This window comes from Macaca fascicularis, chromosome 1 (assembly GCF_037993035.2).
Source record: "Macaca fascicularis isolate 582-1 chromosome 1, T2T-MFA8v1.1".
Lineage (NCBI taxonomy): Eukaryota > Metazoa > Chordata > Mammalia > Primates > Cercopithecidae > Macaca > Macaca fascicularis.
In genome coordinates this window covers 170765874-170786394 of record NC_088375.1, presented here as the reverse complement: position 1 = coordinate 170786394, position 20521 = coordinate 170765874, and the positions used below count along the sequence as shown (strand labels likewise).

General features: G+C 42.0%; 1 protein-coding gene across 5 annotated transcripts in view; it reads left to right on the top strand.

Annotated features, from left to right (window-relative positions):
- The window catches only part of ROR1 (receptor tyrosine kinase like orphan receptor 1), a 408557-nt gene that overhangs the window by 164206 nt on the left and 223830 nt on the right, over positions 1-20521 (top strand). For 2 of the 5 annotated variants that reach the window (XM_074004848.1, XM_074004866.1), the window contains exon 1: positions 59-154. The exons of the other annotated variants lie outside the window; for them this stretch is intronic. The gene's annotated coding sequence lies outside the window, so the exon portion shown is untranslated. Of the gene's footprint in view, positions 1-58; positions 155-20521 lie in introns of those variants that run through there. 5 annotated transcript variants of the gene reach the window in all.

The following is a 20521-nucleotide window of genomic DNA, read 5'->3' as shown; positions in this document are numbered from 1 at the left end:
TTTACTCAAGGCTCCTTGAGGCCTGAGTGTACCCACTTACTCCCCACTGTATTCCCAGTGCCTTGCAGAGGGAGTTGCTTCATAAAGACTGACTGGATTGCTGTTCAATGAAATCTCCATGAAGCTCATAATATTAATCACATCTTTCACTAAGGTAGGTTTCAAATTTTTGTTTGTCCTTGTAATTATTTTGTTTTAATTTTAAAAAATTGGAATTTAGCCTGGGTGCAGTGGCTCATGCCCATAAACCTAGCACTTTGGGAGGCCAAGGCAGGAGGATCGCTTCAGCCCTGGAGGTCGACACCACCCTGAACAACATAGGGAGACCCTGTCTCTACAACAAAACAAAATAAAACAAATAGTCAGGTGGGGTGGCACATGCCTGTAGCCCCAGCTGCTCGGGAGGCTGAGGTGAGAGGATTGCTGGGGCCCAGGAGGTGGAGGCTGACGTGAGCAGTGATCGTGCCACTGCACTGCAGCTTGGGTGACTGAGGGAGACCCTGTCTCAATAAATAAATAAATAAACATAAAACTGGAATTTTACTAAGGAGCAAATTTCTGCTTTAAATTCATTTCATATAATACCCTGGGTCATTGTCTGAAGGAAGAAGGGTCAGGTTGATTTCCAGAATGCCCAAATCACTCCTTAAATTTCTGAACCAATTGAGAAGCAGTTGTCTTTGCCAGATTCTTTTATTGCGGCTGGCAGTGGTTTCCAACCTTTGCTGCACATTAGAATCATGTAGGCATCTTTTAAAAATCCCCATGCCCAGGTCAGCTTTAAACCAGTGAAATCAGATATATGGGGACGAGAGCATATTTTGAGGATCCTAGGTGATCCTAATGTGCAGCAAAGTTAAGGAATACAGGAGTATGGATTATTTTTTCAAGAGGGTGGTATGCCAGGTATACAGCCCCTAAGTAGTAAAAACTTTGCTTATTTTCCTGAAATCTAGAGGAACAAAAGTTAAATACTTTTGGAGAACACATTCTACATTCTATTTTAATGAAAAAATTTCCAGGCATGTCAGAAACAATGTTATTCACAAAAAAACAATGAAGTTAAAAGGAATACAAATGCAAGGAAAGTATCTACCTAATGGGCTTCTACAGTATAGTTCAAAGTATGTGCTTTGGATTTGCATTCTGATTTTACAGTTCACCAGCTGTGTTACCTTGAATAGGGAACATTATACCTCTCTGAAACATGCAAAAATAGGGATGAAACCACCTATCATGGAGGGGTATTATAAAGATTAGAAAGGATGTCCTTGGAGGATCTTATTCTTAATGTTGGCTCCATTTCTCCTTCTGTTTCCTGCATGTTTTGAGTTAATGCATTCAGCTTTCTTTCCTAAACCTGTCACCACAGACAAGTCTGCTACAAGGATCTCTGAAGTTTAGAGAGATTGACTTCGCCAAGTACTTTCTCAGTTCCCAAGGATGATTCATGCAGTGGGTTTCTACACTCATTTTCTTGTAAAGGAAGAAACATGAGTGGGAAGGGAGGAAGTTAGGAGTTGGACCTGAGTATCCTGCATACAGGAGTGTCTGAAATTGCACTGTTGTGATCTGTCCATCTTTTAGGAAGAGTTGGATGATGATTTTCTGGCTCTGTAGTGACTCATGACAGGGAAGGCAGGTTTTTATTCATTCAGTCATTTGATCAACAACTACATGCCAGACCAAGAAGTATCAGGTTATACCATTTTTCACTCTAAAGAACCAGGGGTCCTTAAGTAAAAAGGCTAATTCCACGGTTTGGGCAGGGAAGGTATAAATTAAACCTGGAGCACTTTGTTGTACCAGAAAGTATGCAAACATGATCAGTGATGTCAAGAAGACAGAGAGAAACCAGCTTAAAGATCTTCTGCTGGCCATATCTGGGACAATTTGAGTAATGGAATCAATAAGGACAGCAATGGATTATAAGCCATTGAATAAAATATGAAGCCACAAGTCTATTCTGTGACAGGTAGGTAAGTATGTAGATAGATAGATAGATAGATAGATAGATAGATAGATAGATAGATAATGTGGAGGAAAGGAAAGGGCTCTTCCTTACAGTGTAATGCCAACTGACATATGTGACATGTGATATATGTGGAGGAAGTAGTGAATTTGTAAAGTCATCATTTTGCAACCCTAGAATTGTTGGGCAAAAATCATCAATGGATGTTAAATCGAGAGAGAGAGAGGTTGATAAGGAACAGGATATTTGCATGGGTTAAAGTATCTCCCCACATATTGCTTATTGGCTAAGACTGGGCAAATGGTAACTATCCAGTGGAGAAAATGGACAACATCTCAGCCAGATGATCAGGTTAATAACACGAATCAGAAGCAGATGGACATCATGAGGCATCCGCGTGTCCAGATGCAGGTTCGTGATGCACTGGGAAGGGCACAGCATCATTTGTGTAGTATTCTGACCAACATCGCATAACCTGAATTTAATCAGGAGGAAATATCAAGCAAACTGAGTGAAGAACATTCCTCATAATAACTGTCCTGTATTTGTCATAGGCCAGTGTCATGAAAAGCAAAGGCTGAGGAACTGTTCCAAGTTAAAGGAGACTAAAGAGACATGGTCACTAAATGCAATAGGTCACCCTGGACTGGGTTTTGTGCTGGAGGGTAGACAAAAAAATGCTCTGAAGTACATTATTGAAACAATTGAAAAAACTGGGATATGGCCTCTGGATTAGATATATATAAATATTATACACATATATTTAAAAATACCTACTGAAATATTAAGGGGCAAAGGGATATGGTATATGCAACTTATTCTTTAGTAGTTCAGAAAAAATAAATATACACACAGAATGATATAGCTGTGCTGAAATGTTGAAATTGACAAGTCTGGGTAGATAAAGGGTATATAGGAGCTGTCTGGATTACTCTGGAGTTGTCTGGATTGTTCTCTAAATTTGAAATAATTTCAAAGTAAAAGGTTTTTTAAGTATTGGAGTATAGTAAATAAGTGGAACCCAGCTGTCTGCCACCACTTAGCTGTCTTACTTTGGACAAGTCACTGAGCCTTGATAATCCTCAGTTTCCTTGTCTTTCAAGTGGGGACAACATAATACCAGTTCTTTTTGCATTACAGGGTTGTGTGCACAACAGGCTTTCTAACTGCAAAGATGTATATACATAGTTGTGACATTTTCATCTAAACCCTTCCATACCTCCAGGGCTTTGTATTGATCATAAGGCTTTGTTTCCTTCTATATATTAGACACATGTTTATAAACCATGAGGAAATGATACTACTACTACCGGTACCATTAATAATAACATCCTGGCTAGCCTTAAAAAATCATAATCATATCTAACACTTACATAGTACTCCAGCTTGAATAATACTTATGAGCTTCTGGGTGCCAGACACTGTTCTAAGTACTTTACATGCATTATCTCATTTAACCCTTACAAAATTATCTCCATTTTACAGAGGAGGAAACTGTGGCAGGAAGAGGAGGCAGAGTGAAGTTTCAAATTCAGGCATTCTACTCTCAGTTTATACTCTCAACCAGAGCCCTCCAGTGAAACCTTTATCTCCTGTTCCCAGCACCCTGCCTGGCACAGTCTGGACCTGATAAATGTCTATAGAATGAATGGTGGGAAAGAGTGTTTAGAAAGTGTAAGGGCTCTGCAACTAGAAGGACCTGACCTAGAATCTTCACTCTTTCTTCAGTCTCTACATTCAGCTTTTCTGAGCCTTGGTTCCCATGTTTGATAAGAACAATCTTGGCAGAGAAGAGGTATTCAACAAATGGTCATGATTCTTCTTCTCCTTCTCCTTTATCTTTTTGTCCTTATCTTTCCTTCTGAACATTTCCTTGTATATAATGTTAATACTAGTTTTAACCAGGTGTTTCTCCTCTCTTGTGTCTATTATGATTTTTATGTACCATTTTTTTTTATACTTGTGATGACTTATTTTACTTAAGTGCCTCCATTTAGATTTTCTTGAGGACAAGAGCCACGCCATTTTCATCTTTGTGTCCTTATTGCTCTCTATGATGCATGGCCTTAGGAGCAGAGCCATTGCTAGCCCATCTCTCACTTTGGTGAAATTTAGAGAAAGGCAATTCCTTTTAGAAAAAGCTTTGCAGGGAGGAGAACTGGTCAGCAGACACCTGTATGTCAAGAAAAGGCACCCTGTCCTTGGAGGGTCACATTTCTCTGTTAGGAGGCACAGCTTGGCAAGTGAAGCTATATTCTACCTCCTACTCTTCCCCACCGCTGGGCATTTTGTGTAATCTACAAAATAAACGATTAAGTGGGCTTGGCATGGTGGCTCATGCCTGCAATTCCAGCACATTGGGAAGCTGAGGCCAGAAGATCATATGAGTCCAGGAGTTCGAGAGCAGCTTGGGCAATACAGTGAGACTCTATCTCTACAAAAAATAATAAAATTAACCAGGCATGGTGGAGCGTGACAATTGTCCCAGCTACTCAGGAGGCTGAAGTGGGAGGATCACTTGAGCCCAGGAGGTAGAGACTGCAGCAAGCTGGGATTACACCACTGCACTCCAGCCTGAGCAACAGAGCAAGATCCTGTCTTTAAAAAAAAAAAAAAAAAAGATTAAGTGCAGCAGCCATGCCTATGAGCTACTCAGGACATGTTGAATGAATGAATAGGTACACAGTTGACACCTCCTTCCTGGATTCTTTTATCTGTTCAGACTTCAGACTCCCATTGTGCCACAACTCACTCAGCCAGAGAGATGATACCGAGGCTGCTTGTTGAACTGTGGGAATGGTTGCTCCTCTGTAGTAATCTTTGAGCAAAGCCCAAGAGAGGGCTAAACCTCAGCCCAGGCACTGACACCCAAACTCAAATTACCCTTCCCAGGTTAGAGCAATTGGTCTCAGCTTGGATACAGCTCAGGACAAGCCTTGACAGCCTTGGTCTTTAAGAAGTCTGTAGAGGCATCCGGCTCCACTGGTCCCTCACCAGTGTGGTCTCCAAGTCCTTCCTGGAGAGCCACTCTCCCCAGGCCCAGGAAGGGAAAAAAGCTAATTTGGTAACTGCTGGCATTACCAGAGCAGATACCCAGTGAAAGCTCTGTCTCTGCAGGCTGGAGGTGGAGCCACGTGGTTTACTGCTCCCACCCCCAAGCTGGCTGCTCACATTTGCAGAAAGAACCTTGACTTTGTCATTTGATTATAGGTAGAGGCATTCCTGCTTTTCACTTGTGATTTATTATTGTTCTTTTTCCATTGAAATAATTTTCTTCTAAGATAGCAAAGTACTAAGTATTTATTATAGAAAAGTTATGATAATGCAAACAAAAAGAAAAGAAAGAAACCAGTAATGCATAATCACTGACATAATCACTGTAAACACCAGAGTTTATTCTTTCAGTCTCTCTTTTCCCCCCATGCACACAGGCACACACACATATACACACATACACAACATAGCATCACCTTCATTTACTCATTGCATTTTGGAAACTTCATTCATTGCTTGGAAATTTAGAGATGATATTGATTTGTGAAAGCAGTTGAATGATCAAGGAATATAAAGTATTATTAACATGTTGGGAATGGAGGTGAGATTATACCTTAAATTCCACAGATATATACTTCTAGTCTCTCATGCCTGAAATAAACTTGCTGGAATGTGAGCCTTTTATGCCAAGCATTTAATACACAAAGAACCTACTTCCCAGGAGATTGGCTGAACCAAGCACGTTGTATTCCATCTTTATGATGAAATACAGATTTTCCATTAAAAGAAAAATCTCTTCCTTTCAGAAGGTTGAAAAAGATGATACTTACAAAAAAGGGAAGAAGAAAAAAAAAGAATCCCAGCTGGTTAAATTTAGGGCGCTGAAAGAGATCCAATTGGCAGATAATCCCTGGCCATGGGCCCACAACATTTTCATTTGATTGTGCATTGGATACATTTTCATTCATTTTAAGCCCTTGCCTTTCAGTATTTTGTCCCTTGGAGACAGGCAATCTAGTATCAATAGCTCTCTTAGCCTACGTCAAATGGTTTGATTTACTTAAGTGGTCTATTTCGTTATTCCAGTAAGGAGGAACTTGTATTTGTTGATGCATTTCTGAGAATGCTTGTGCAAAGAAAGGCTGAGATTCTAACCATTTTTCTTCTGTCCTCTCAGTGGTTGCCTTGTTTTAAATGGAAAGACGTTAGATAAAATGGTGAGCGTGGTTCATGGGATGAGGGTGCTCTGGATACAGAGTCAGGAGACCTGGCTTCTCACCCAGTTCTGATGCTGACATCATGGATACAGCCTTGGCCAAATCTCCTAATTGCCGTGGGCCTTAATTTCCTTGTCTGAAAAGTTGGGATAATCATCTCTTCTCTGCTTTTCCCACAGGGGTGTTATAAGGATAAAATGACCTAACTCAGTGTCTCTCAACCTCTCTTACATATAAAAATTACCTGGGGAGGTGTTAAAAAAAATACCTTTTGTTAGGCCCCACCCAGACCAATTAGAATCCTGGGCTTTGATAATTTTTTTTCTATCCCAGGAGATTATATTGTGGAAGAAGGGTTGAAAATCATCGAACATCAAGGAGATAATACACTGGAAGGCCTGAGAATGTAAATTATGAGAAAAGATTAAAACGACCCACATGAGTATGGTCCTCTGTAGTTTTCGAATGATGTCACTTGAAGACTTGTTAAGGGTCTATAAGGCAGTGGACTTCAAACTTTTTTGACTGTTAAACTAAAAAAAAAACCATATCTCGTTATACACATGCAATAACATGTAAATACACTCAGTCCCATGTAAATACAGCTTTCACGGAACAAGACTTTCTGTGTGTGATTCACTCTAATATTTTTTCTTATTTTCTATTTCATTGCAGTTTAAACTAGTCCATTTCATTTCTTTCATTGTATGCAGGTGCAGAGCCATGGAATTGATTTAATGATCTGTTGTACAGTCCCCTGACCTATAGTCTGAAAAACACTGATGAAGAGATGGCCTATTTCTGGGGAGCAGGCTCACCCATTGTTTAATGTTGATTCCTTCTAGTTCCAGAATCAGTCTACTGTTGCCTGGGTCGACTTTCCCACTCTCCCTCCCTTTTATACCTTTACTTGCTACATCAAACATACCCAGCAGGGTTGTCCTGGTTTTACACTTATTCGGCCCTTAATAGGGTGACTTACAGCCTTGCCTTCTCTTCCACATTCTAGTCGCTGAAGTGATAGACCTTAAACATTATACTTTATTCCTCACATGAGATTTGTGAAACAAATTCAAGACATGTTGTCAATTGAATTACATATAGTTTACTAAATAGATTCTTAGCAAAAATACAAGAAGGTGCAGTTCATAGGTTGCGCTAGCTGCAACATGATGCTAGTGATAATTTTGGTCCCTGCACTTTGGAGAACTGGGGAGCCCCCAGGCCAGATCGTAGAGGAATCATCTCCCTCTTGTTCTGCCCAGATCTTTTCTTCCATGCTTCCTGGTCCTCCTAGGCAATTGTGCTATTAGAAGTAAGTTTGTTTCAGCTATAGAGAATTCCCAGCTTCTCTCTTGCACTCATTAAAGTTTGGCTGTCATAGCTCAGACACATCCTCTGTGACATTTCTTTATCCCTGGCTTGGTACTGCTTCTGTTGGCTGGTGTGTGGCTCTGGGCAGGTGCTTGAGGCTCATCGTTCTCTCTCAGGACACACACTGTAATATTCAACCTAATCAAATAGCTATTGGTTCCTTCTCTCTGCTTTACTGCCAAGGAGACTAGAAGGTTTAGGTATAAATTTGGGCAGGAAGAGAACATCTTCCAGGTATAACTATCTCTGAAAACTTCCCCCAGCTTTTTTCCCGAATGTCTGTTTAATCAGTTTTATGTCTGCTTAATTTATGCTATATTGCCTCTAACTTTGTTTGACAGTGGCACGGAATCAAATATATTCAAGTTAAAAAAATGTTTCTGTGGTGTACAACATGATGTTTTGATATATAGGGACAGTGTGGAATGGCTAAATCAATTTTCAGCATATACTAATTGAGCATATACCTCAACTTTTCTTTTTGTCATGTACTTTTTAAGGCAATCTTTGAAGAACGATATTATAATTTCCACTAGATAAAGGAAGTAACAGAGGCTCAGAGAGGTGAGACGATTTATATGACTATTAAACGTCAGAGGTAGGATTTGAATTCAGGTCTTTAGATTCTAAATCATGGCCTCTTTCTTCTACATCCAGGCTCTGTATATCTGTGACAGGCACAAGTCATCCTTGCTTCCTTAAGGCATATTGGATCCAAGACAGAAAAACTGGTACAAAGGATACCCTAATGCCGGGCATGATCTTGTCAAGGGTTGAGGTGGTGGATACCACCATATGCCTGGCTCCTAACAGGGGGAATAAGCCTTCACCAGACCTCTGACCCTTCTGAAGCCATACCTTTCACAGTCAGGTTTGCCTGAAGCTACCATGATTCACCAACATACCAAATCTTTCCTGGCAGTGGCGGCTGAATTAGGCTGGGAAGGGAATCTTGTGAAAAAATAGATCTACTTCTCCTGACCCATGCTCTCCAGGGGATTCAGGGAGTCCTCTCTCAGACGGCTGTCTCGGTTCCACGGTGATAGGCATCCTGAGTAAATACTCTGATAGACTAAACACACGTTGCCCATGTTGGCCCAGGAGCAGCAGTCCGGGAGCGCGCCCAGTAGAGTCCCCTGTGCAGCAGCCCAACTTGTTAATCATTGCTCTGGCAGGCTAGCCAGAATGGGGATATTTAGCTTGGGGCTTATGCATTACCGTCTATGCTAATATGGCATTCTTAGAACTATAATTTCCGTTCTGACCTCTATGGACACTCCTTATAGAGAACACAGACATAAAACAATTCTTGAAATGTCAGGAAGAAATTGCATCTAATGGAGGGTACCTCTGCCAAGGAAAACATACTTCAGTGTTAAAGCATTCCCATCCAAACAGGGAAATTTGAAAACTGCTCTTGGATCTGCATTGAAGCCCGAGCATTTTTCCATGCCCTTTAATAACCTGTAATGTATGTACCAGCCAACTCTACTGCAGGCTCCCCACCAACCAAGAGGGCTTACTGTGAAGGAGGTAGGGTGGCTGGCAGGTGATGGTTGAGACCTGTGTGAGCTGGTGTCAGCTAGAAGACCTTCCTGGGGGCTAAAGCAAGAAGATTTATAATGGGAACAGATACCATATGCCATAATGTCCTGCCTGCATCTGTTACAGTGAAGAATATGATCCCCAGTTGGGTCTTGAACCCTTAGCCCTCCTGATACCCGATACCAATGAAGCATATCCTCCACCCTTTAGGATTTCATATTAGGAGACACACAATCCGTCTTCTAAAATCACGCTGGTGAACAGATACCACTTAGTAATAATAATATTATATTGCTAATAGTTGCTGTCATTATGAGTGTTTATAATATTGCCAGGAATAAATACTTTACCTAAATTATCTCATTTTTACCCTGTCAATAACACTGCATTGGGTACTGCTATTTTCTCCATTTTACAGAGAAAACTGCAGTACAGAATCGTTAGATAACTTGGCTAAGGTCACACAGGTAGTGAGTGACTGACCTGGAATTTTAAATTGATTTAGCCATTCCACACTGTTCTAGACCTGTACAAGTTGATCCCCTGAAATAACAAAACAAACAAACAAAGAAATTATCTTATCCTTTACACATTTCTATTTTATATAGATGTTTTACAATAGATACTGTACAATAGTACAGAACTTCTTGTATGTAAGTCCTGAATAAATAAACATACATATATAATGGAGGTTTGTGGTCCATTTTTTTGTTTGTTTTACTAATTTACAAACAGATTTGGAGATTGCTGTACTTAACTGCAAAGTTCAATGGAAAGAAGAGAGTTTCATTTCCTGATAATATTATGGGAAATCTGATACTTCCAGAGGATATGAGCCAGATATTTTTGTCTCATTTGCTTACCACCATAGTCCCAGTACCAAGCCTAATGCCTAGTAGACATTCAATAAAGATGATGACCATAAAGTTTAAACCAGTGAACATACATAATGCTGACTGAATGTTTGTGTCCACTCCCTGATGCCACAGATTCTTGTATTGAAACCCTAACCCCCAATGTGATGGTATTAGGAGATGGGGCCTTTGGAAGGTGATTAGGTCATGAGGACAAAGCCCTTCTGAATTGGATTAGTGCCCTTATAAAAGAAGGCCCAGAGAGTTCCCTTATTCTTTCTGCCATATGAGATTTACAGCAAAAAGACAGCCCTGTATGAACCAGGAAGCGAGGCCTTACCGGACTCTGAATCTGCCTCTGCTGGTGCCTTGATCTTAGACTTCCCAGTCTCCAGAACTGTGAGATTTAAGTTTCTGTTGTGTATAAGCCACCCTGTCTATGATATTCTGTTATGCCAGCCTGAACTAAGACACACAGTAAATTGTCTATTGCTATGACATTATAACTCACGGTATGTTCTGTGACATTGTGCACTATGCTGAATGAGCTGCCCTACATGTGCTTCAGTGTGCTGTGAAGAACTGCAGTGAGCCAGGTGTACTTTCCTCAAGCCCCAGTCAGGCATCTGAACCATTTGATATAATGGAGGCAGGAGTGAGCGCTCGCGATGAAAGGGGTTAGGGCAAGTCAGGGACATGGAAAAGGGAAAAGGAAAGGCTAAAATAGATGAAATCAGGTCCAAATTCAATTGCATAAGGTGATTTTTCCTGATTACCTATTGCTCCTTACCTTCTTACCAATGACTTTCTTTTTTCCCACTCCATTCCCCGCCCCCAGAAGGAAAGGTTTTTGCCTGAGTGGAGGTAATGGGGTAAGCTTCCATTAAGGGGGAAGATTTGAACCTGGCTTTGGATAGGCAGGAGAACAGCCACATTTGAATGTTTCTGTAGAAACCTGAACTTGTTTCATTCTGTGAGATAGCCTGGTTTTCTGCCCATTTTATGAATTAAGAAACAGAGGCTTAGAGTGTTCCAGCAACTTGCTTAAGCTTACTTGGAGGGTTTCCTGTTTTCGGGTGCTATTTTCTTTCTGCTTCACTCCTCCAGGAGCTGGACCACATTGACAGAATGTGTCTGGAAAGTGCCATCATTCCTCCAGATGCAAAGGGCTTTCATTCACTCCTTCAGTCTCCTGCTTGGTTGTCTCAAAATTGAAAAGGTTTCACGCTGTTTTCAGACATGCTTAAATTTCTCAAAGGGGGTAGCCTGGGAACTTGAGACTTTAGTAGTTTTTCCTTCTTGAATGCCCCTGTCCAGCCAGTGCCCTAACTTGTACAAATCAAGGAAAATGCTTTGTGTGGGATGGAGGTGGGGTGAATGTTTTCATTTTTCATTCGACGACATTTGTAAACATACTTGTTTTTTCTGGGTTGGTCCAGTTGTCTTGACCTTTGTTTTGTAAGTATCTTAAAGATTCCTTTCTTATCCAAATCTCTTGGAATCGCTGCAGTTTCCAAATTTGGCTAAACATCTGAATCACCTGAGGTGCTTGTTAAACACAGGGAATGTCCTGACAGCCTCTGGAGATTCTGATTAAGTGGACCTGTTACCAGAAAGCAGTCCCAATCCAGCCCCCATGAGAGGATTCTTGGATCTTGCGCAAGACAGAACTTGAGTCGAGTCCACAGAGTAAAGTCAAAGTAAGTTGGTTAAGAAATTCAAGGAATAAAAGAATGACCACTTCATAGGCAGAGCAGCCCGAGGGCTGCTGTTTGACTGTTTTTAACGGTTATTACTTTATCATATGATAAATTAGGGGTGGATTATTCGTGAGTTTTCTGGGAATTCTTCCTTTTAGACCATATAGGGTAACTTCCGGATGTTGCCGTGGCATTTATAAACTGCTATGGTGCTGGTGGGAGTGTCTTTAAGTATGGTAATGCATTATAATTCACATGTAGTGACCAGTGAGGATGACCAGAGGTCACTTTAATCACCATCTTGGTTTTGGCCGCCTTCTTTACTGCATCCAGTTTTAGCAGCAGGGTCTTTGTGACCCCTATTTTGTGCCAACCTTCTATGTCATCCTGTGACTATGAATGCTTAACCTCCTTGGGAATACAGGCCAGGAGGTTTCAGCCTCATTTTACCCAATGCCTATTCAAGATGGAGTCACTCTGGTTCCAAGGCCTCTGACAGACCTAGGGCAAGTTCTCCAAATATTTGTTTTTAGCAAGCACCACAGGTGAATGCAAGGGCAGCCAGATTTGGGAGCCAGTGAGCTATCAAACACTTTTAAGGGGAATACATGAGAGATTCACCGCAGGAATTAAACTATTTGAAACCACAGTGAAGGAAGCAGAAAATGACATTGAAATTTCATCAAAGCTATATACCTACACAGGTGAGATTACCACTCATCATGGGAAAAGATAATGAAAATACAACCAAAAACCTTCATCAAACAATAATCTTTACTACATTTACTAGAAAATCCTAGCATCTCCAAAAATAACATGTGAAATAAAGCCCTGAACTTTCCATCCTTTAGGAGCAAGACGTTCTCTTTGGGGACTGGCTAAAGTAGAAGAAGCGCTGCAGAGCCAGTAAGTGGTTCATTGTCTGTGATCATTAGCAAAAGAATGACCATGGCTCACCTCAGAGGTCACAGAGAAGGGAGGTAAAGAGGACAGTTAATTTCTTTACCAGGATCTAATTTATCATTTGGGGTTTCAGAGAACATGGGAGGTGGCTGTTGGGCTTGTTTTCTTTTGCAGCAAAGCTTTTTAGAGCATGACTATGAAGCAGACATTGTTCCAGGCACCCTGCACTGTTGCACCAGACAAAGTCCCTTAAGAGCTGACATTCTTGTGGTAAAGACAGATAATAAACAACTAAATGAAATACTAATACAGATCATGTCAGTCAATGAAAGCGATATGAGGAAAATAGGGTAAAAGAGGGGGGCTACGGAGAACACGTCTCTGAGGAGGGGACAACTTTGAATGGAGGCCTGGCTGGCACAGCAGGTGCCATCAGGAGACCTGAGAGAGAATGGTCTCTTACAGAGAGGCAAAGGAAATAGGAATGTGTGTGGGAGGATTTCCCAGGGAGCCATGAAGGTGATGTTCTGGGCTCTACCCTATATGCCTCTCCAGGGGCCTAGGAGGGGCCTTAGCTATTTTGCATTTGTAATTTCTCTTAAAGACACCCCCCCACACCTACCCACATCTAGTTATAGAAGCTTTAGGCCCCATAAAACCTGGATCTGCCCCTGAGAACCGCAAGTACAAAGACGTTGAAGTAGGCGACAAGCTTGGTGTAGTCTAAGATCCCTAAGAAAAAAAAAATTGGTGTAGACAGAGCTGTGCTTAAGATGGAGTTTGATAGTAGATTCATTCATTCATTGGTTCATTTATTAAATATCAATTTACTGAGTGCCAGGCACTACTATGAAAAAAATAAGGTCCCTGTCCTAGTAGAGTGTCCATTCTAGTAAAGAGAAACAGAAAATAAACAAATACCTATATAACGTCCCAGGTGACAATGGTGAAAAATGAAATAGGCCGAGGGGGGATATAGGGTCAGGGTATGATGGAGTGGGAAAGTTTTGCTGTTTTATAAGGGATGGGAAAGGAAGGGCTCTCGTAGTTCTGGTCTGAGCTGAGATCTGGAGGAGGTGAGAGAGTGGGCCATATGGGGGAAGAATACTCCAGGCGGTGGAATAGCAAATAGAAAGGCCCCCAAACAGGAACATGCTGGACCTTTTTGAGGAAGGTCCTAGAAATTGAGGAAAGCAGAACTGGGTGATGGAGGACCTAGGTAAGGAATTTGGATTTCATTCTAAGAGCTGTGAGCAGCCTTTGGACAGCCAGTACTCTGGAAGTCTAGGGAAGGAGAGAGCACAGGGCATCAGAGGCCTCACAGCTGACTTCAAGTTGGGTCTGGAAGGATCCAGTGGGCAGAGTTCAGCATAGAAAGAAGGCCAGCAGCAGCCACTGCAGGGCCCCAGGCGTGGAGCTAGGAAAGGTGACCTGTCTGAGGGCCGTTGACAGACCAGTGCTGCCTGGAGCTGGAGTTCTCTGGGGGAAAGTGCTGGGGATGAGGTTGCAAAGGTACCTTTGCCTGAAGCATGCAGAGCCTTGAAACCAGGCCAGGGGAATTTGATATTTACTAATGTGCATACCTGAGTATCCTGAGAATAGTGGGGACTCCGAAATTTCTGTCTAGGAGCAATTTGAGGATAGCTCTCAGGTGGAGGGTAGGGGTGATGGAAGGGATAGAGGATTTGTCTCAGAGCTAGCAAGCAAAAGATTTTACCTAGGTTGTGTATTTACTTGAGGGTGGTTTTGTGAAGGGCCAGTGGTAAAGGTTTGAGGTCTTGCCCTAAAGTTACACTGCATAGCAAACACACTGTTTTTACTTGGATGGTATTCTATTTGGGGTTACTAAAGGGATGGGGATCAATGAAAATTATGGGGGCATTGATCCTTGGCTCTGTCCTGGGAGAATGAAAATTACATAATGAAAGGTGTGATTTAGAAAAGTGGACAAGAGTGAGTGTGGGGAGGCATTCACTCATTCATCCATTCATCCACTTAGCAATTGTTTATGAATACTCCACTGTGCCAAGAGGCAGAATGGAACTTGTATATTCCTGTGTTCACACTCTGTTCCTACCACTTACCACTTGTGTCACCTTGGGCAGGTTTTATTTAATCTCTTACAACCTCGGTTTCCTTATCTATAGAATAATAATACCAGCAGTCCCCTCTTATCTGTGAAGGATATGTTCCAAGATGCCCAGTGGATGCCAAAAACCAGGGATAACACTGAGCCCCCTATTTACTATGTTTCCTACACACGTGTACCTATGATAACAATAATAACTAAAGGACATTGACAATTATATCAATGTCCTTTAATAAAAGTCATGTGAATACAGTCATGATCCCTCTCTCTCAAAATATTGTTATACTATACCACATGTAACGGAAACAGTAGAAAGTGAAACTGTGGATAAAGGGGGACACTGTAACATGCCTACCCTTGTGGTGCTTGTGATTAGAGAGAATGTGCATACAGTGCCCAGCCCAGTGCTTGGCACCTAGTAGGTGCTCAATAAATGGTGGAGCTACTGAGTTGCAGTAGATGGAGAGTACTGTAGGCAGAAAGCCATTACTGTGGCAGCACAGATTTCCCACAATGAGGGACTTCATTAGGGTGAGGCTAAAGTGTGTAGGGCAGGAGATCGTTTTGAGAGTCTTGGAAGAACATCTTGAATAGGACTTGGGGCCTGAAGGATAAGATGATAATATGAAGATAATATGAAGGTCTTCAGCACAGAAAATGTGGAACTAGATGCCCAAACAAGGAGGACAATTGGGAAGAAAGTAGACTGGGGAAGGAGTCACACTTTAGGTTGAATCTGGGGCTGGGGCAGCAGCCAAGTAGAGAGAGTCTCTAGATTTGGAGGATACAGTGGTTTGCAGGAGTGAGACCTGGGCTAAGCAGACACATCGATTTTAATATCACTGTGATGGCATACTAGTCAGGATATAAACTTGGCTGCTATAACAAAGACTCCCAGATAACAGTGACTTATGTAAGAGAGATGTCAGAGTAATCCATGCAGGGCTTTGATCCTTGTCCTGTTGCTCCACTTTTCCTAATTGGTAGCCCTCATTTGAATGAGCCAAGGTGGCACAGCAGTGTGCCTACATTCTGCTCCCAGGGAGGGGGAGATGGGAAAAAGTGAGGGCACACCCAGCTCATTTGAGGGCACAACCTAGGTATTGCAAACCCAACTTCTCACATTCCACAGGCCAGATTTTGTCATATGGTCACACCCAGCTGCAAGGGAGGCTGGACAATGTATACGTTCTTCCAAGAGGCCTGATTCTTAGCTACAGTTCTATTATTTTGGAAGAGGTGAAGAACAGATATTCAGCGCAGCTAGCAATCTCTGCCATAAGCAGTGTTAAATAAAGACCTGAGGTTGGATGAGAACATGGAGAAAAAGAGTGTAACAGAAGTATGGTCCACCCTCAGTATCCATGGGTTCTGCATCCATGGATTCAACCAACCTGGGATCAAAATTATTGGAAACAACATTGCATCTGTTCTCAACCTGTACAGGCATTTTAATACAGCATAACAGCTATTTACATTGCATTAACATTGTATTAGGTATTATAAGTAATCTGGAGATGACTTAAAGTATATGGGAGCATGTCCATAGGTGATGTCCAAATAGTATGCCATTTTATGTCAGGGACTTGAGCATCCTTGGACTTTGGTATCTGTTGGGGGTCCTGGAACCAATCCCCCACAAATACCAAGGGACAACTGTAATTAGTTGGATTCCATTATGGCAATGGAGAAAGACCTAAGAAGTCAACGAAAAACATGGAAGACAGACAAGTAGGCAAAATGGGATGGTGTCGGTTGTGGGGTGGAGCAGTGGTTAGCTGTGTCTGATCCTGCAGAATGCAAGAGAATTCCATTTGGTGATTAGTAACATATTGGGTGGGGACAAGCAAAGTCTGGACTGCAGAGGTTAAGGCACAGACAATTAGAGGCAGTGGATGTGGATTAGGCTAGAGAGTTTAGCAAACACAAGGACCTTGGAAACTCCAGGGGCCAGCCAGGTTATGTGAAATTAAGTTCAAATGTCTGAAGGGGTTTACAGATATTAAGTTTACTTTTTTTCCTAATTAGGAAGAAGCTTTAAAAAAATCCTCTTAACTACAAGGACCTAATCCTTTTGGGGAGTTTGCTAATATGAGCATAAATTTTTTCTTTGGCAGTTTTTTTCTCCATCTCCCTCAGATAACCTTATCTCAATTTTGAATCAGAAATCTTATTTATAGCTTTTCTGGAGAGAATTATTTCAAAGGGGGCAGATTCTTTGCCCTTTGGACTTATTTTCTTTTTAAGAACAGATAAGTTATCCCTCCTTTTTCTCAGGAGAGACAGTTAAATTATTAATTTAAAAATAATGATTGTGAGCTGAAAGGGGGCGTAAATCAAAGTTGGAGATATAAATCCAGCTGCTTCCTGTTTTTGTGTTTCTTTTCTTCTTCTTCTTCTTCTTTTGAAGGGAAACTAAAAATGCCAAAGTTTCATCTATCCCTCAGGACCAGAAGAGAACTTAGCACAGCTCACATCCTTAATAGACCTGGAATGAAACCGGGAATGGCATAGACTTCCAGGATCCTTCCTTCCACCCTCTAGCTTCCTGCCCCCCGCACCCCCACCATAGCAGTTTCCATTTTTACTGTTATCCCAAGTACATAAGTAAGGAAGTGTGACTCAGGGGCCCTCTCGGCTAGAAGGCCTCTGAGCCTGGTTTTGAAGGCCATCTGAGTCCTAGGCCTTTGTGCGTGGCCCATAATTATCTCTGCAAAGATGTGTCCATTGAGTACTTATTTGGGAAGAGAAGGCAGAAGGGCAGCTGCAGCACTCCCTGCACCTGGTGACTCACTCTGCTGGCCTCAGCCCATGGGGATGCGCAGTCTGGAGATCAGATGAGATGGGTTTGAGGCCTCTGAGCTTACACACTCACTGAATCTTAGCAAAAGGAACTGTCACCGATGTTTCACAGGCATGGAGTGGGCAACTAGTCTGAGTCCCACAATGAGTCCCCAAATACATCTCTTCTGTATTACTCTAGCTGGGTGGCTGGTCCTCCTCAGCTGATCAGTTCCAGCAGAGCTCATTTCTAAAGAGGCCAGGGAGTCACTGATCAGCAGAGCTCAGCCCTCAGGAAGCTGAAGAGGAAAAGTGGATGAAACCAGGGGCCCAAGAGCAACAGCCCCAGATTCTTACCCAAGCTCTGGAAGCTAACTCATAGGGTTGTTGAGGAGTGAGTGAGTTAACGCAGGTGAAGGGCTTGACGTAGTGCCTAATACATCGTAAGCATTTAAGAAACATTGGCTGTTATTTATTATCAGCTGGGCCCAAGGCAGTGGCCCAAATTCCCTTAATTCCTGCTAATTCAGTGTATCTGAGGGGTCCTTAATACTGGCATTGATTTACTTTGTGAATCACTCACAAACATTGTGGTGCCTTGTGGAAAAAGCTTGTGGAACCAACTCTGTTGAGAAAGACATTTTTAAAACTTACAATTTTAAATATTTTGAAGGTAACAGATGGCTGTAGTGAAAGAATTCGAACCTAACTGAAGAGTATAAAGAAGTAAGTCTTCTCCCACTTTTCCCCTAATTCTCAGTCCCATTTCTTAAACATCAAAATGGTTACTTGGGTATCCTTCTGAAACTTTAACCAAATGCATGTGCAAATATAATGGAGTTGAAAACACTACCTTGCAGATATGCCAAGAAAATGTAGCACCTATTTTATTAATTAACTACTTTTCCTGAGTGCTGCCTCCTTCCTAGTTTGGGAGGGCCAATAAAAGTGGGTAATAGAGTCGAATTTAAGTCCTGGCGTCTGGACTCTTGACATCCTCTGCTTCAGGTCTGGCTGGGCGTCTTGGGCTGGTGTCTATTAAGGAAGTCTATGTCTGGTGAACTTGTAGACACTTCTGCTGGTGGAGATTATGTGCAATGACAAATGTAGCAAACATCTACTGTCACCATTGGCTCCTTCTGCATTTTCCTGAGAGCAGTGGTAGCTTTGGGGTACTACCCTCCTGCAGCCTGAATGTGCTCAACTGCCAGTGTTACTGTGTTGTTGTAATTTCATGCAACTGCAGGATCTTTGGGTATGGAAGTCCCTCTGTCCCTGAGGAGTTCCTAGTGGGAAGTAGCTCCAAGCAGCTTACTCTTAACAAACATAACTCTGACCCTCTTCATCTTTCTGGAATTTCAGTCCCTGTGGGAGATGCGAATCCATGATGCCAACGAGCACACCTCTTCTTTTTCCTTCTTCTGTTGCCCCAACAACAGAGCATGAGGACCCTCTTGCATCCTATTCTCCTCCTGCCCTCATTCTCCCGCCTTCCCTGAGAGGGTAGGGGAGTGGCTGCTGGGAAGGAAATGGAAATTTCATGGGTTGCATACCTTCAGAACATTATCTCCACTGCATGAAGTCTGTCAGTCATCTGTCAGTTCATCTAACGTTTCTCTACATAGTGTTTTGTAACTTGCTCTTTCACCAACTCATAACTCTTTTTTTTTTTTGGAGACAGAGTCTCATCCTGTCACCCAGGCTGGAGTGCAATGGCACGATCTAGGCTCACTGCAACCTCTGCCTCTGGGGTTCAAATGATTCTCCTGCCTCAGCCTCCCAAGTAGCTGGGATTACAGGCCCACGCCACCATGCCCAGCTAATTTTTTGTATCTTTAGTAGAGATGGGGTTTCACCCATATTGGCCAGGTTGGTCTCAAACTTCTGACCTCATGATCCGCCTGCCTCGGCCTCCCAAAGTGCTGGCACTACAGGCATGAACCACTGCACCCTGCCTCAATAACTCTTAGTGACCTTTCCATTGCGGCACTTACTGGAGTTCCTCATTCCTTCTAACAGCTGTATAGAATTTTGTCATATAACTATATCAAATTTTATTTACTAATTTTCTTAGCAACATGAATTATTTATGGTTATGCAAGTATGTCTGAAAAATACTTTATGCCCTCTGCCTGTGTTTTCTTTCCTCTTCCTTTGCAAATTTCCTTACTTGTCACCTAGTGTATAATCAATAGTATGACAGTTAACTTATTCTTTTTTTGTGAGTCCCCCAGATACTGCCCATGCCTCCTGTACACCTGTAATCCTTTGCTTAACAATTTGACAATAGGAACATAGGATTATGGTTTCAGGGAAAGAAGCAGCAATAATGGTAGTTAAATTTTCAGATCCCCAGGTGCATATTTCTTCCTTAAGTGCATACTCTGAGTCCCAAGTGAGAGAAGAACACATTTAGAAAGAATTGTAAATTATTTCTCTTTGCCAAGAGGAAGGGAAGGAGGGTCAAATTATGTGGTTGATCAGTTAGGATAAATCCTGAATATGGTAGCTTCCACAATTTAAAGTTTTATCCTCTTACATAAAAGAGGTCTGGATGTAGGTGGCAGTCCAATTCTCATATAGTGGATCTATGAAATCATATCCTTCTGCTACACCTATGTCCATAGTATGTAGTTTTTACCCTTAGGACCACAAAATAGCTGCTGGCACTCCATCCATCACATCAACATTCCAGATAGGGAAACACAAAAGGGTAAAGGAAAAATGATGCATATGTCAGCTATCTGTCTGCCTTTTTAGGAGCTTTCACAGCATCCCACATAGCACTTCTCTTTACATCTCACTGAACAGAACTTGGTCACATGCCCACACCTACCTGTACCTAGGCACAGTGCCATCCTGAATAAAACTAGATATCTGTTAGTAAAGAATAAGGGAAGAGTTGTATATTAGTCTGTTCTCACACTGCTAATAAAGACATACCGAGACTGGGTAATTTATAAAGGAAAGAGGTTTAATTGACTCACAGTTCAGCATGGCTCAGGAGGCCTCAGGAAATGTACAGTCATGACTGAAGGGGAAGCACACATGTCCTTCTTCACATGGTGGCAGCAAGGAGAAGAAGAAAGAGT